The sequence below is a fragment of the Procambarus clarkii genome, chromosome 42 (assembly GCF_040958095.1).
Source record: "Procambarus clarkii isolate CNS0578487 chromosome 42, FALCON_Pclarkii_2.0, whole genome shotgun sequence".
In the NCBI taxonomy this organism is placed as follows: domain Eukaryota; kingdom Metazoa; phylum Arthropoda; class Malacostraca; order Decapoda; family Cambaridae; genus Procambarus; species Procambarus clarkii.
Window position 1 is genome coordinate 23,948,495 of NC_091191.1, and position 17,975 is coordinate 23,966,469.

At 45.2% G+C, this 17,975-nt stretch overlaps 1 protein-coding gene across 1 annotated transcript in view; it reads left to right on the top strand.

Annotated features, from left to right (window-relative positions):
- The first annotated feature begins 494 nt into the window (after positions 1 to 494).
- The window catches only part of LOC123770238 (cytochrome P450 2L1), a 98,105-nt gene continuing 80,624 nt past the window's right edge, over positions 495 to 17,975 (top strand). Inside the window, exon 1 of the mRNA XM_045761902.2 lies at positions 495 to 527. The gene's annotated coding sequence lies outside the window, so the exon portion shown is untranslated. The remainder of the gene's footprint in view (positions 528 to 17,975) is intronic.

Consider the following 17,975-nt stretch of genomic DNA (forward strand, 5'->3'; position numbering starts at 1 on the left):
AGGAAACTCTAATACCTGCATTGTGAGGCATCATAACCCTTACCGTGACGTTTTGTGATGCACCGAAATACATTAATTGTGGCACATGGTGGCGGAGTCATGACAACTACAGGGAGTAGGAACTTTATCAGAGAGCTGCAAGTTGGCATGATTAACATGGGAGACCACTGGCATGGGAGGCCACTGGCATGGGAGGCCACTGGCATGTGAGGCCACTGGCATGGGAGGCCACTGGCATGGGAGGCCACTGGCATGTGAGGCCACTGGCATGGGAGGCCACTGGCATGGGAGGCCACTGGCATGGGAGTCCTCTATTACCAAACCTACATTTCTTAGCTTAACAACGCTACCATAGACAATGCAGAGCTGAAATACGTTGCCAATTTCTTCATTGCAGAGGAGTGGCTTCTGCGATGAGATGTGTAACAGTAAACATGAGCTCATGGCCAGCGGCACCCTGGGCGCCCCGTTGCAAGTGATCACCACCCTTGTTGTTGGGTATCAGTTGAAGGTCAGAAGCCAGAGAGGTAGGTGTGTGTGGGGCGCCTCTTGCCTGCTGCACAACACAGTGTTGTTGATGTCAGTGGAACTGTCTTTAGAGCAATATTTATTAACAGGCCTGTGGTGTGGTCTTGAGTAATCCAGGTGGTGTAGTGTAGCTATGGTAATCTTGGAACAAAAATCGGGAATGTAAATTAAGCGGGAGTTTGAGATCTTATTCACTCTGGTATGGAGGGTCGGAAGTTCACGCAGAACTTTAATATAATTGCAGATGATCAGGATTGAAACCATCTGTGATGAGGTGCGCACATTAGATGACAATGTTAATGTAAAAATTTCCTGCTGGGTTCTGATAAGACCTGATAACGAATTTATAAGAGGAAACTGCAACTCTTGAATGATCCCGAATGTCGCGACTCATCTGTAAAATATATCCTGAATCTAAGCAAAGTTTTCAGGAGTCTTATCATCACTAAATATTTCCAGCAGGACAGCCACATCAGGACGAGGAGTGTTCATCGCCCTGATGTGGACGATGAACATGTTGGACTTAAACACAGTTTGTGGAAGATCGCCAACATTGGTAGTGAAGCCCTTTATGTTATCAGACATTATGTTATTGGATTGGCTCATCACGGTTGCACGCTGTTTGATACGGCAGCTGTGTATAGTGGCTGCCCTCGGTGCTGTCAGGCTAGTAGTGATTATAGTCCAATTCTCCTGTCAAAGATATTTAACCTCCAGCCAAGCTGGTGTGATTGTACCTATTTTTACCTGCACAATTCCGCCCGACAGTGGGTGCCAGATGTGAAGAAATATATATCCTTTGACCTATCACTTTCAAAGGCTTTGCGTTGGGCGGCAAATGTAAAAACTTCCTTTTTACTTTACAGACTTCGACTTTTTAGCCCCAGAGTGGGTGACAGATTTGATAGTGGTAATTTAGGAGGCGATAGCAAACACGGAAGTCCAACTACTTTGTCCTCCAATCCCTAGGTCGTTAGCTTCTCAATTGAATGCTCAGTCTAGAGGGTAGCAAATGGGGTCACACCAAATTAAGTATTTAGTGTTTAATGCTTTAGGCTTCATTCCAGAACTTAAACTTGTTAAATTCAAGACTTCAGAAGTAGCTATATCAAAGCAAAATAACGGGGCAGTAATCATCAAAGGTTGTTGACGAAAGACACTTTTGCAACAACAACAACAACAATATATTCAACAAAACTTATTAAATACGCAGTAATAACAACGTAATATTACGTTAATTCGTGAGTGTCACTCCTACAGCTAAGCAGTACCAGCTACAGCAGGACACCCACCACTCTGTCTGTACAGCAGGACACGTTCCCACCACTCTGTCTGTACAGCAGGACACGTTCCCACCACTCTGTCTGTACAGCAGGACACCCACCACTCTGTCTGTACAGCAGGACACCCACCACTCTGTCTGTACAGCAGGACACGTTCCCACCACTCTGTCTGTACAGCAGGACACCCACCACTCTGTCTGTACAGCAGGACACGTTCCCACCACTCTGTCTGTACAGCAGGACACCCACCACTCTGTCTGTACAGCAGGACACCCACCACTCTGTCTGTACAGCAGGACACGTTCCCACCACTCTGTCTGTACAGCAGGACACGTTCCCACCACTCTGTCTGTACAGCAGGACACGTTCCCACCACTCTGTCTGTACAGCAGGACACCCACCACTCTGTCTGTACAGCAGGACACCCACCACTCTGTCTGTACAGCAGGACACCCACCACTCTGTCTGTACAGCAGGACACCCACCACTCTGTCTGTACAGCAGGACACCCACCACTCTGTCTGTACAGCAGGACACCCACCACTCTGTCTGTACAGCAGGACACCCACCACTCTGTCTGTACAGCAGGACACGTTCCCACCACTCTGTCTGTACAGCAGGACACCCACCACTCTGTCTGTACAGCAGGACACCCACCACTCTGTCTGTACAGCAGGACACGTTCCCACCACTCTGTCTGTACAGCAGGACACCCACCACTCTGTCTGTACAGCAGGACACCCACCACTCTGTCTGTACAGCAGGACACGTTCCCACCACTCTGTCTGTACAGCAGGACACGTTCCCACCACTCTGTCTGTACAGCAGGACACGTTCCCACCACTCTGTCTGGTAATCACGAGACCTCCTCTCAAGCCCTCTTGCATAGGCAAGAGGAACAATGTGAACTAACTCAACACTAGTGAACACTCGGACTCAACTGTACTCAACTCTTACAGTGGCAATCAACAATGATGGAAACAAAACAATATCAATATTACTACTTCTCACAAAGAGAACTGTTGTCCGTTGGACAATCTTCAATCAAACAGTTAATTACGTTAACACTTGTCACTAATGACTGCAACACATCAATGAACAATTTAATTATTAGTTTACTTTAAATCTTCTGTCTCACAGCCAAGATGAATAATTAGACTCAACACTGTACGATAACACACGAGTACAACACTGCGATGTAACTCAACTCAATAATCAATGAATGATAAAATTATAATAATATACAGGTGTCATCTAGACACAACACTCAATGACTTTAATCAACGGACAATCAAGTACATAATGGGCAAGGTCTCACACCCTGGCCCATTATGTTCTTGATTGTCCGTTGATTAATGTATATAGAAACACGGAGATAAGGACTGTTCCTGAACAAATAGCCTGGATGTGTCACAACGGAAAAGTTGATGATATTCTTGAGAGATATAAGAATTTTGCACTAAGACTGTAATCTTTTGTTGAATTATCTGCGTGTCTCTTGCAAATTCTCTATACAGTATACCGAGGTCATAAAAGTATTTGTGTGTACGTCTGATACCATACTACTTGTGCAAAGGAGGAAATGTATATGTTTATCTCTCAGAATGTTCGGTAATATGTTTATTGTTTGTGATGTGTGTCTATGTATGTATTAACACGATGTACTGAACGGGGTGAGAATAGCTTGAGCTACCTCATCTCTTTGTGTGTATTTTACCTCAATAAACTTATTTCAATTTCAATTTCAATGACTTACTCTTCCACTGGTGTCTGGTATGAATAAAAAGTGCAATGTATCACACAGACACATGAATAACTAATGATGAAATAATAATAATAACACCGTACAACTCAAATGCACAAAAGTATTAGAAATACTAGATGTGTGGCGTGTGGCACACTTATACCAAGGACAGTCACGGATTCAGTGTCACTCAAACAGTTGTACCGGCGACTGACTTATTGTTACCTCGACCAGATCAACTCTTACCTGTACCAGGTGATAACGATATAACACAGGTCGGATGGCTGATCCAAGATCAACACTAGAAACACTAGAACAAGATAATATTTTGTACTTACTTTAAAGCCGGCCTGTCACTCACACTTTGCATACATTCTACGTTGAACTGTAGATGTTCCGATGAAATACTCCAGCAATTTCGGTACATGGTCGCTTGCCAATGGGTGGCAGGTGCAGACAACTCAAGCAATGACCACACTTAGTGAGAAGCGAGTTCACAGTGTAGCACTTGTAGGATGGCGCGTTTTAGTGGAAAATTTCTGTAAGCCCCAATTCCGTTGAAATTGAAGCTATTTCTCTCCGAGAAATTACAGGCAATCAAAGGATTGCCTGTACAGTATGGAAATCCCGTTCTCGTGACGATTTACTCACGAATGTTCACTGATTAAAACTGGCAAGTCCTGTTGCCTCTTGCTAAGTGGTCACGTGGTATACTATATATTTCTTTCTTCTCTTAAATAACTCATACCCAAGTTAATTAGTAAATATCGCAAACCAGATTCTGCAGCGAATCGCGCTAGATGAAATTAGATGAAATATTAGATGACGAGATATTAATTAACTTCGCGTTAGGCGGGGATTCTTGCTGTGGCCGGCAGCGTACACAACTCTCGTTTTAGAGTAACAGGCGACTTTGTCAGAATGACGCTGGCAGGCTCTGCTGGGGCACTCGAGGCTCCCTCAACTCTCTCCTTCTCGATATATGAATTCAAACTGAGCACTGAGGCCTAGACCAATCAAAGCCTTTTCTCCAGGTGGCGACAGGCTATGATGTCATAACTACGTCGCGAGAGAGGGCCTAGTGTTTGCGAGTCAGTTGGGACCTGCTGGACCCTTTCTACCCGCACATTTCGAAAGTTCCTTTTGACACTGATTTTGGATTTTAACTCCATGGAGTTAAGTAATTGTACATACTTCTCCTTGCTCTAATTAACAAACGGTGAGGCACACGACAACCCTCGTGATACATATATCTTCCTATTGACGTGAGCTATCCACCAATATCCAACAAGGCATAGCTAAGTCTTGTATTAACAAAACTCGACCTTGTGCACACACTCTGTGCACTCGTGAGAGTTCAATTGTCGCGGTGCACTCACTTACACTCATTAAAACAGCTGGCAAAATCTACCCTCTCACAGCTCGGCTATTTGAATTCGAATTCAAATGTCTAAAGAGCTTGGGAGAGGTGGTGGGGGTTTGGGTATAATGTGCCCCGGTATATGTTGGCCCAAAATACTGCAGATGTCGGTCACGTCCACGCCCAGCATTTCTAATAATTTCACCATAGCTGTTATTGCATTGGACTGACAACTGTGCAGGTGCCGTGAGTGTTGCTTGAGTGCCAGCTAAGGTAGCAGGTGGAGAAGACCCTGGTGTTGAGGTAATCAATGTATCAGAGTAGTGGGCCAGTGGTGTTAAGCATGTGTGAGCGCCCTGTGTTCTGGTGGAAGACTGGCGAGTGCTTGACGCAACAGTCGTGACTGAAAAACTGTCAAGTACATTTTTGGTGCAGGCATTATTGGTTCTAATTGTCTGTAGAGTAGAAAGACCAAATTTGTTTTTGTCTTGATTCCGATGTGAGGGGTTCCAAGCCTTACCAACCTCCTCAGCTTTTGTGCAACCATTCGGTGTATTTTGATATAGGTGCGTGATGACCTTTACGATGGCAGTGTACAAGTCACTAAACTCCCCCACAGGTTAACTAGTAACTATCGGTGCTGAAGAATCTTATGAGAAAGAGTCAAGCACTGAGAGTATCATGTTGGTCTGTGGAGTTTTGATTAATTAATTTTCTTGAATTTACCTGAGGGCCACAATCTTACTTTTTTTTATACAAGAGTTCTTATATTCTTGTACAACCACGAGCACGCATAGCGTTTTGGGCATATCCTTAATTCTAATATTCCCCGAAATATGACCCCGCTAAATAGTTTAACAACCAGGTACCCATTTTACTGTTGGGTAAACAGAGGCTACAGTTAAGGATTTGCACCCAGTAAATCCTCCCCCGGCCAAGATACGAACCCAAGACAGAGCGCTCGCGAAACGTTAGGCGTGCGTCTTACCATTACGCCACGGGGACTGCAAGTGACCTCGACGAGGACAGGAAGCCGGTGGCTTGTTAAATGTCCCCCATTTGTCTTGATTTAATCCAACTGGATCTTGAATTGAAGCAATGTTTCGGCATTTTCGTTTTAACTCCAGTACTGTCTTGTTGTTTGATGAGTCAGTCAGTCACTGTCACATAACTCACTGTGTTAGTGAGACAGTCACTGTCACGTTAAGGTCAGACCGCAGGGGACAAGGAAAGTCCTCCTAACATGAATGACAGGCTTTAGGACAGGTGCTCTTGGTTGTAATTACGAGTTCTTGATCTTTCTTGATGTTTAATAGCCGTCAGAGTTAACCATGAGATGAAATTAATTTGTAAAACCTCTTGTTAGTGCGAGGCGCCATAGTTGTGTACACCAGGCGAGCGAGAGAGGCGTCAAGGAATTGTTGGGGAGTTGAGAGTCGAAGTGAGCAGTAGAAAGATAGTGAAGGGAATATGCAAGGTGGCCAAGCACATCCTCTTTAATATAATAGAAAATAGACCAAGAGGACATCAGTAGAAACTCGAAATACAAATTAGTCATACATATACTTTAATTTACCTGAGAGTCACCATCTCTATATTAGCCCCGACGAGGACAGGAATCCGGCGACTTGTCCAGTCACCTCATTTTTCCCTGATAATTTTATTTAGCTGTATTTTGAACTTCAGCATTGTTTTGGCATTTACGGCTTCTACGGGTAGGCGGTTCCACGGTTTTATAACTCTATGGGTGAAAACGCATTTCCTGTTTTTAGTCCTACATAACTGTGCCTTGCTGAGCTTGGGACCATTGCTTCTCGTGTGTTGTATCTGACCTTTTAAAGACGTGGTCTGGATCAGTATTTTACTTGTTCAGTATTTTAAGTTTCAGTGAGATCGGCCGTCTCATGCCTAGTTCAGCCCGTCCTCCAAACAAAGATCCAAAAGTGATTCCATGCACCCGCCAAACCCCCTGTTTATGAATGAAAAGCGGTTTACACACGACTCACAACTGCTGACCTTCGAACAAATCCGGAACAAGTGCTTCACTGACAAGTTTTGTTCGAACCACAACGCTGTAAATGCTTCACCCATGTACTACAAATACAAATAATCGCCAACAGAACCTAAACACCTAACCTAACCTAACCTATGCCTATATATGCACAATATGCTAATATATTATAATATTAATTTATATTTGAGAAAATTCCCGTTTTGAATGAACAGCATATTAAAATTTATGAATGCGTCTGTGGGGTTGACCGCTGGATGTAATGGACTTGAGTCGAGGACGGGTTGGTCTGTGGGGTTGACCGCTGGATGTAATGGACTTGAGTCGAGGATGGGTTGCAACCGTTCCTGGTACGAGAGACCACTTAATTCTGGAATGATTTTTGTCGCTCGGTGTTGAACGTCCTCTAAAGCAGCTGTGTCTTTCTGAAGATGAGGTCTCCATGTGTGGATGTAGTAGACGATGAGCCACAATAACGCGGCTGAAGATATGATTACCAAACCACACATCAAAAGATGGAGAAACGACGACATTTCGATCCGTTCTGAACTATTTTCAAGTGGAAACGTCGACGTTTCTCCATCCTATGATGTGTAGTTTGGTTATCATGGATTCCCCCTACCCCCCCCCCCCCAGGTGGGGGGAGCAACAGAGATTTACACAGTAGAATAACTCCTTACTTTCTTTGAAGTCAAGGTTCGCTTGACTATTCCTAGAGTTTTTTTCATATTTTTTACAGCTCCCACTTGTGCTGTTTTCAATGACTAGGTGGTTCTAACGCCAAGGTTATTTTCTTCGTCAATCTGCTCCAACATAATGTTGCTAAATGTGATGTGCATTGTTAAACCTGGATCAGTCTGGATCAGTATTTTACTTGTTCAGTATTTTAAGTTTCAGTGAGATCGGCCGTCTCATGCCTAGTTCAGCCCGTCCTCCAAACAAAGATCCAAAAGTGATTCCATGCACCCGCCAAACCCCCTGTTTATGAATGAAAAGCGGTTTACACACGACTCACAACTGCTGACCTTCGAACAAATCCGGAACAAGTGCTTCACTGACAAGTTTTGTTCGAACCACAACGCTGTAAATGCTTCACCCACGTACTACAAATACAAATAATCGCCAACGGAACCTAAACACCTAACCTAACCTAACCTATGCCTATATATGCACAATATGCTAATATATTATAATATTAATTTATACTTGAGAAAATTCCCGTTTTGAATGAACAGCATATTAAAATTTATGAATGCGTCTGTGGGGTTGACCGCTGGATGTAATGGACTTGAGTCGAGGATGGGTTGCAACCGTTCCTGGTACGAGAGACCACTTAATTCTGGAATGATTTTTGTCGCTCGGTGTTGAACGTCCTCTAAAGCAGCTGTGTCTTTCTGAAGATGAGGTCTCCATGTGTGGATGTAGTAGACGATGAGCCACAATAACGCGGCTGAAGATATGATTACCAAACCACACATCAAAAGATGGAGAAACGACGACATTTCGATCCGTTCTGAACTATTTTCAAGTGGAAACGTCGACGTTTCTCCATCCTATGATGTGTAGTTTGGTTATCATGGATTCCCCCTACCCCCCCCCCAGGTGGGGGGAGCAACAGAGATTTACACAGTAGAATAACTCCTTACTTTCTTTGAAGTCAAGGTTCGCTTGACTATTCCTAGAGTTTTTTTCATATTTTTTACAGCTCCCACTTGTGCTGTTTTCAATGACTAGGTGGTTCTAACGCCAAGGTTATTTTCTTCGTCAATCTGCTCCAACATAATGTTGCTAAATGTGATGTGCATTGTTAAACCTCCTTGCAAGGTCTTGCATTTAGCAGACCCCGTGGCACAGTGGTAAAGCACTCGTCCGGCGTTAGGTGAGCATTTTGGTCTGGGTTCATATCCTGCCCGGGGAGGATTGACTGGGGTGCCAATCCTTAACTGTAGCCTCTGTTCATCCAACAGTGAATGGGGTACTCTTCCCACCATTTGTGGAGTGCATGTAGATATTTTTGTAAGGCCTTAATATCATTTTCAATTCCCATTTTACAATAAATCTTAGTGCCATCTGCAAATTTGATGATGTTAATAATAGTCTCATCTTTATCATTGATATAAATGACAAAAATGGTTGGCCCCAAAATGGACGCCTCAGGCACCCCGGCCACTCACCACATTCCTCCAGTCAGATTGATTTCCGTTTAGGATTACGCATTGTTTTCTTTCTTTTAACCATTGTTTTATCCATTCTAGTGTTCTCCCATTTATTCCATTTGTTTGTAATTTCCTTGCCAATCTTTCATGTGGAACGTTATTAAATTACGTCTCAGGTAAATAAGAAAAGTCTATGGAACTACATCTACTGAAACTTTTTTGTCTGAAAAGCTGATCAGCGGAATTCTTGGTTAGTAGTTGAAGAAATATATGAAAATACTGGCGCCCAGCTTGAAGTCAACCAATTAAATACATTGCAAAAAAGTCGTGCAACCATCCTGCAAAGCCAAACACGACAAAGAACTCGGACATCAGTAAGGCTGAAACAAGTGCATAAAGCATAGGAGGGCTAGGAGTCAGAACATGCAGGGCTAGACTTCACCTCCCCGTGATCACTTCTAGGTATGAGGCCACACACAACGGGTGGAGGTAGATGTGTTAGGGGCAGTAGGGGAAGGAAGGAAGAAAGTGTGAGAGAATGGAATACCAGCTAGCTTACAGTTGTATGGTAGTAGGCATCCTTCAGTCTCGGGAGACTATGGAGTTGCGCCCTGGTTGTCAATCCTGGTGCAGCGTCTAGTGTGACTGATGAGGCCAATTCGAGAATGGCAATCCATCCCACACTGAGCACAAATGAAGTCCGATTCTGGTCTGTCTTCCTGGCTGCCGGCTTTCCTTCTCTGTCTCTTTACCTCCGATTTCTGGGCAAGTGACTCCTTGAACTTGGAGAGACCTCTTTGAACAGACTGCCCCCAGGCTGAACGGTCTGCGGCCAGTGTTTCCCACGTATCAAGATCGACGTCCATGGCTTTCAGGTCCCTCTTGCATACGTCTTTGTACCATAGCTGGGGCTTGCCTGTTGGACGCTTTCCCTGTGTCAGCTCTCCATACAGGAGATCCTTGGGGATCCTGCCGTCGCTCATTCGCACAACGTGCCTGAGCCAGCACATTCGTCTCTGTTTCAGCATTGTGTACATGCTGGTGATTCTTGCTCTCCCCAAGACGTTGTTGTTTGTCACCTTGTCCTGCCAGGTGATGTCCAAGATGTGTCGAAGGCAGCGTATGTGGTAGGCATTCAGCTGTCTTTCCTGACGGGCGTGGAGTGTCTAAGACTCACTGACATATAGGAGAGTGCTCAGGACACAGGCTCTGTAAACCTGAATCTTAGTATACTCAGTTAGCCTATTGTTGGCCCCACACTCTCTTTGTCAGTCTGGACATGGTAGCAGATGCCTTACCGATCCGTTTGTTTAGCTCCGTATCAAGAGAGAGGGAGTCAGAGATTGTGGAGCCCAGGTACATGAAGTTGTGAACGACTTCCAGTTTGGAATCGGAGATGCCGATGTCAGGTGGGGAGTCCACTCCTTGTCCCATGACTTGTGTTTTCTTCAGGCTGATGGTGAGTCCGAAAGCCTGAGAGGCCTCGCTGAAGCGGGTCATGAGCCGTTGGAGGTCTTCGGCTGAGTGGGCAGTGACTGCTGCGTCGCCGGCAAAAAAGAAGTTGCGCAGACACCTCAGCCGAACCTTCGTCTTGGCACTCAGCCTGGCGAGGTTAAAGAGCTTTCCATCCGACCTGGTCCGGAGGTAAATGCCTTCCGTGGCAGATCCGAAGGCGTGCTGCAGCATAACTGCGAAGAAATTCCCGAATAGGGTTGGAGCCAGTATGCAGCCCTGCTTTACTCCACTTCGGATGTCAAAGGCGTCTGATGTTAGGCCATCAAAGACCACGGTGCCCTTCATCATCTCATGAAAAGATCTGATGATGCTGAGGAGCCTGGGTGGGCATCCGATCTTGGGGAGGATCTTGAACAGGCCATCCCTGCTGACGCGGTCGAAGGCCTTCGTCAGATCTATGAAGGCTACAAAGAGTGGCTGCTTCTGTTCCCTGCATTTCTCCTGCAGTTGTCTGAGGGAAAAGACCATGTCGATGGTGGACCTGTTAGCTCTGAATCTGCATTGTGATTCTTGATAGACTCTCTCAGCAAGTACTTGGAGCCTCTTCAATGCGACTCGAGCAAACAGCTTTCCGACAATACTGAGGAGGGAGATTCCACGGTAGTTGTTGCAGTCGCCCCTGTCACCTTTATTATTATACAGCATGACGATGTTGGCGTCCCTCATGTCCTGTGGCACCTCTCCTTCTTCCCAGCAGAGGCAGAGAATTTCATGCAGCTCCATGAGCAGGCTACCTCTGCAGCACTTCAAGGTCTCAGCAGGAATGCTGTCTTTTCCAGGAGCTTTGCCAAAAGCAAGGGAGTCTAGGGCCTCGCTGAGTTCTTCGAGGGTCGGTTCGCTGTCGAGCTCCATTAACACAGGCAAGCACTCAATGGCGCTCAGGGCATCTTCGGTGACCACATTCTCCCTGACGTATAGTTCATAGTAGTGCTCGACCCAGCACTTCAGCTGCAGTGTCTGGTCTTAAATCACCTCCCCTGTCGCAGATTTCAGAGGAGCAGTCTTCTTCCGGATTGGGCCGCGGGCCTGCGTGGTGCCGTCATACATTCCCCTTACATTGCCTGTATCCGCTGCAGTCTGTATCTGGGAGCAGAGCTGGAGCCAATAGTTGTAGGCACATCGCCTGGCACTCTTCTGCACTTTGCAGCGGACGGCCCGAAGGATCTGTAAGTTGCGCTGACTTGGGCAGGCTTTGTAGGCTGCCAAGGCGTTTCTCTTCTCTTCGATGACAGGTGTCATCTCTTCCGAGTGAGCCTCGAACCAGTCTGCCGACCTGCTGGTCTTCTTGTCAAAGGTGGAAATGGCAGTGTTGAACACAGCATCCCTGAAGTACTCCCATCTTTTACAGGCGGTGACCCCGGCTGGGCCACGGAGAGCTTCCTCGAGCACACATGCAAAATCTTCCACCTTGTCCTGGTTGCGGGTCTTGGTGGTGTCGATGTGAGGTCTGCCCTCCTTTTTTGAGTGATGAATCTTCTTTGTTTGCATCTTGAACTTGTTACATACCAAGGAGTGGTCGGTGTCACAGACAGCACTCTGGTAGCTACACATAATCTTGACGCTGGGTAGACTTGCACGCCTGGTAAGAATCAGGTCAAGCTGCTGCCAGTGCTTGGATCTGGAGTGTCTCCAAGAGACTTGGTGTTGAGGCTTTGTGCCGAAGAACGTGTTGGTGACACAGAGACCATGAAGGCAGCAGAGTTCTAGCAGACGTTGCCCGTTCTCATTCATCCTCCCTATGCCGAATTGACCCAGACAAGTGGGCCAACAGTTGTGATCAGCACTCACTCTGGCGTTAAAGTTGCTGAGGATGAACAGTGGCTCCTTTACAGGGATTCTCGCTATGACTCTGTAGAGGTCATCATAGAAATTTTCCTTTGCCTCTGCTGGAGAAGTCAGGGTTGGTGAACATGTACTAATTACATTGACTGGTCCTGTGTGGGAGTGCAGTTGCAGAGACAGAATTCGTTCGGTTTTCCCCGTCGGTGGCATAATGCGTCCCAACAGTACATTCCTGACGGCAAATCCCACACCATGTTCTCTGGTCTCGTCTGGACGGTTTCCTTGCCAGAAAAAAGAGAAGGCCCTCTCTCTCTCTCTCTCACAGATCCTGATCCTGGAAGCCTGGTCTCTTGGAGAGCAACAATATCCATCTGCAGTCTGCTCAGCTCCCTATCGATGATTGCTGTTTTTCGTGCGTCGTTGATTTCTTGCAGGTCGTCAAAGAAACATGGTGACAGCGTCCAGACGTTCCATGTGCCCAGCTTTAGGGCAGTTGATATTTTCTTTTTAGGTTTGGTATTGCTTGGTGCAAAGTTGTCGGGCCGCTTGTCGGTTTTCACCCTAAACCCCACACACCCAGTGAGGTTAAGGGACCAGGGCGAGGCAACACCTTATTGGCTGGGGTTTACCCAGCTTGAGGCGGGTGGTAGCTGCCCAGTGGGGTGCGATGTCCCCTCCCACCGTCAGAAGCAACACCTGGCGTCACACTCTTTGCCAATCGAGTAGAAGACATAAAACCGGTAGACTGTCGCTTCCCGTGTTGGTTCGATGCTGTGAGGCGAAACTGGAGTGTCCTCTCCAGGGCGCAAAGCCTGGGTAGGTAAATATGGAGGAGAAGCTGTTACCTATGCAGCAGGTCCCCCCACTCCACGTTGCTGAAATTATCCAATGGAAGGGCAAATGCCAATTCACATGGTTCCAGCACCGTTGCAGGAGCTGCCAGAACTAGGTCGAAGTCAACAACGAACTGTCTTAGGGTCTCCAACTCCGGATTTTTCCTCGAGGTTGACTTCTGAAGCCTTTCCCAAAAAAAGTGGTATGGCCGCAAGGCAGCGGAGGTTTTCAGTTAATCGGAGGTTAATCAGGGTTTTCCTTCCCCTAGATGGGCTGCCTTCGCAAGCTATCGAGTCCCATCTACCCGGAGCAGCAAGTTTTAAGGCACCAGTGGCACGCCCTCGCTCCTTCTCCTGTCGGTAAAAGCAGTTCCGCCGGAATTAAAGACTAAGCCACCCGTGCAGGCCAGGAGTTGGACTTGGTTGTCAGAGGCTGTTTGAGACGCATGCCGTATAGGAGTATTTTATAGGTCATGGGAGCTCATCCCCCATTACCACCCCCTGGCTATGACAACCCCTTGGAACCCAAACATACAGTTGTATGGTAGTGAGTGCATACCACCATTTAGGTTTCTTTCAATAGTACACAGAGTGTGCACCAAAGATAACTCTACTAGTATGTACCGTTTGCCTACATTGTTGGATGTCATTGGATAGTGAATGACACCAACTGTCAGAAAATAGCACGATGCCCGCCATAGCAATTTTGATAAGGAAGTTACTACCCACTGTAATGAGTATTACAGTAGAAATTCTAAGGATGAAAAACTAACTTATAAAGTTGCGAGATACTGGCAGGAGTTGTTGTGGTTGGGTAGGGCTAACGGCTCTCCCCACCTCTGTACTCACCCACCTAATTGTACTCACCTAATTGTGCTTGCGGGGGTTAAGCTCTAGCTCTTTGGTCCCGCCGCTCAACCGACAATCAACTGATGTACAGATTCCTGAGCCTACTGGGCTCTGTCATATCTACATTTGAAACTGTGTATGGAGTAAACCTCCACCACATCACTTCCTAGTGCATTCCATTTACTAACTACCCTGACACTGAAAAATTTCTTTCTAATGTCTCTGTGGCTCATTTGGGTACTCAGCTTCCACCTGTGTCCCCTTGCGCGTGGGCCACCCTTGTTAAATAATCCATCCTTGTCCACCCTGTCAAATCCCATGAGAATTTTGTATGTGGTGATCATGTCTCCCCTAGCTCTTCTGTCTTCCAGCGACGTGAGGTGCAGTTAACGTAGTCTGTCCTCATAACTCATGCCTCTTAGTTTTGGCACTAGCCTAATGGCATACCTCTGAACTTTTTCCAGCTTCGTCTTGTGCTTGACTAGATATAAACACCAAGCCTACTCAAGTGGCGCCACATGGCACCACGTGACTCAGGGAAGACATGTGATTCGTGTACGGCATCCTGTGCCTACTCTCTGATTGGCTCTTTCAAAGGACAGGGCACCAAGGCTTCTCGGGGGGACCGGGCATTCTGAATCCATCGCTAATCTTGTAAGGACGTGGAATTCCATAGTTCCGGCCAAAACTCTGGGAAAAATTGTCTAACGTGACATTAAGTAAACTCGTTATCATCATTTCATTCCTCACGGCTTCGTCCATCAGAATCCGTTGTCGTGAAGATCGGATTATTGGTATTACGAGCGAAATGAGAGATAGAGAGATAAGTACCACCACGCGATCTCGGCAGAGTAAAGCAGACGGCAGTGTTAAGATTCATCATCATCGTCAGCATCCGTAGTGATCCGTCAACCAATTGCTACGATAGCTAACTTGGAAGGAATAAGAAAAGGTTTCCTAGTGTTCTGTGATTCTTTCCGAATAAATTAAATCAATTTACGGTCACCATTGTGAACAGAGAATATTTCCCGCCAAACTGCGCCGTCACTCCGTGTACCTTAACACGTGGTCACCACCTTGTGTCACCTACAACACGTGCTCACCCTGTGTGCTCACGTGTCTGCACCACCTGAGTCACCGAACGTCCAGCTCGCCCTCTAGGCAGGAGCGCGCTAATCTCGCCCTTGCCATGTTGTTGTTGTTTTAGATTTAGCTACTCAGAACGAAATGTCCATGTAGCACGGGCTATGGTGACCCCGTAATTGAGTTCGCTTATTCACGATAACTTTGTTACTGTGATATTTGTGTCAAAGTTTTTAAATGGAGGTGGGGATTTCTCCTTTTTCCTTGTTTCTTTTTCGCTTCTGTTTTAGTTCACTGGTTTTAGTTTTGTTTTAATAACATTATCTTGGTGGCGGATGTAGATGCAGAATGCTCACTAGTGAGTCCCATTCCTCAACGGCTTTTCAAATCATTGTATTCGCTGTGGAATGTGCATCTAATGCAGCTGCTGTCGTTGGATTACTGTTGAGTTTGATGCGCAGGACTTCAGTAGCTTCACATTCCAGTAAGTAGTGCAATAGTGGCGCCTCTGCTTCTGTTCCACAGATAGGACACTCTTTAACTGTTGGGTTTATTACCTCCCAGCAGCACTTGTAACCAAGTCTGAGTCTGTGTATGGCTACTGCAATGTTTCTGGATATCTTTTTGTCAGGCCTGAAAGAGTGGCTTGTTCATACCATATCGCAGTGGATCTTCCTTCTGCTACTTTGGCTCAGTGGTAACTTTTGATAGTTGGGAGTATTTTCTTCTTGATTTGCTCCTTAATCTGTGAAAAACTTGGAGATATTTGAACCTGTACAACAGGTAGAGCAGTGGCAATTTTAGCTAGTGAATCTGCCTTTCCTTACCATCTATGCCAATGTGACTTGGTATACAATTTAGGGTGACTGACAGCCCTAGATTATGGGCTTCTTTTCCTATATTTTGGATTTCTGTGAGGAGTTGTATATTATCTCTGTGCTAACTGGATAACAATGCCTGGAGCGAAGATTTAGAGTCGGTATGAATGATGACATCATGTAAATTATTCTCAAATTATTCTCATATTCTCAGTTTATGGCCTCCTTCAGGGCATATAATTCTATTTGCAATGTTGAGTACCCACTATTCATGCTCCAGTAAACTTCATGGTTGTTATTGTAAACTGTTGCTCCAGCAGAACCTCTTTCTTCATCAACAGATCCGTCTGTGAAGATGTGAGTCGTTGTAGGTCTTTAGACGGTTTCCATTTATTGTTCTATGACTGCTTTTAGCCTCTGCGAGTCACATGCAGATTTTTTAACTGGTAATCCTTCAATGATTATCTTTAGACTCGATTCTTCTCATGAAGGAAGCTGCCGAAAGTGTTGATATGGTCTATCTCCCCCTTTGTTTTTAATGGTCCATTTCAAGTCCAATTTCTATAGAATCTTGACCAAAGTATTCGTCCATGCACTTGTCCTATATTGAAGGTTTCTCTGAAGCGATCTGTGTATGCTATCTTTGATTGACAGTCTGGCGGTGCTTCCAACAAGTTTTACTGTTATGGTGGCTGTCCTTTGTTTGATCCTGTTTTCTAATGCTGGCAAGTTGGTTTCCAGTCTTTGACTCTCACGACGCGTCCATATGCCGTTACGAGTAAGACTCTCCTCTAGAGCCACCCACCCACGCAGTGAGGTGGTAGATTTTCAGTGAACTGCATAATTCGTCGCCGTATGTATGAGGAGAGGTTGAATGAGAAGGCCGGTCTAATGGGAGTACTCATAATATTATCTCTGGGTTGTTTGTGCTTGGGTTCGTAGTGTTAACTGTAAATCAACTTCCAACTTGACGTTGTTTCACTAGCACCTGTACAGGTAGGGTAAGCATAGTCGAGGAAACACACATGTAATGGACGGTTATAATGCGTCTGTGGGATTACTGTAATTCAGTCTCTGATTGTGTATGTGATACACGTATTTACACATATAGTTAAGATTGTACGATTGTGTTGAGGTTGAAGTTCGGTTCAAATGTGTTTGTTGTGTTATTATTTCAGAAGAAACCCGTGAGTCCAGAGAGGTAACTGGTGATCTGTTGTGATACCCTAAATTATTAATTACTGTGTTTATTTGATTATTTGTCATTAGTGATTATTAATGCTGTTGTGATTCGTGTTGCGTGGTGATTTTTGGTGCTGTATTTTGATTAAGCACTGCGAAGTGTAGCCTAGTGTTACAGTGGTTGATTGTCTGCGTGACAAGGAAATTATGTGATCTTTAATTGGTAATTGAAGAATTAGTGAAGCTAATTAGTTGTTGTGTTATCTGTCCGCTGAGGCAGTGTAATTATAGTAATCAAGTGAAGTGACAAATTCTTGATTGGCAAGCTGTCTTAAGTGATAGCGTTGTATTAACGTAATTCGTCTTGATTAATTAGCTGTCTGTGTTGCAGAAATTAATGTAATTACTTACTGATTGTTTAATTATCTTGGATACAGAATAATTACTATTAGTGAGTTATTGCTTTGATTGTTGAACTGTCTGAGTGACAGGTTGTAATTGATGTGGACCTGAGTGATTGAGTGATGTAGACCTTTAATTGTTGACTGTCCAGGACACAGTAATTAACGTAATTAATTAACGAGATTAATTAACGTTATTACCAATTTGTTCTTTTGATTAAACTGATTGAGAATCAAATGTTCTGGTTCAGTGGAATAGAACGATTAAGTAATTACTTGGTTTGATTAAGTAATTGCTTTGATTGCCGTCCTTAATGACGTGTGTTAATGTAAGGGTTACCGGAGGTCTCAGTGACCCGTCTTGCTGTGGTTGCATTGTTGTTAGTGATTTGCTGTAAATTGTTTTGATTTGCAGCTTGAGTGCAAAGTG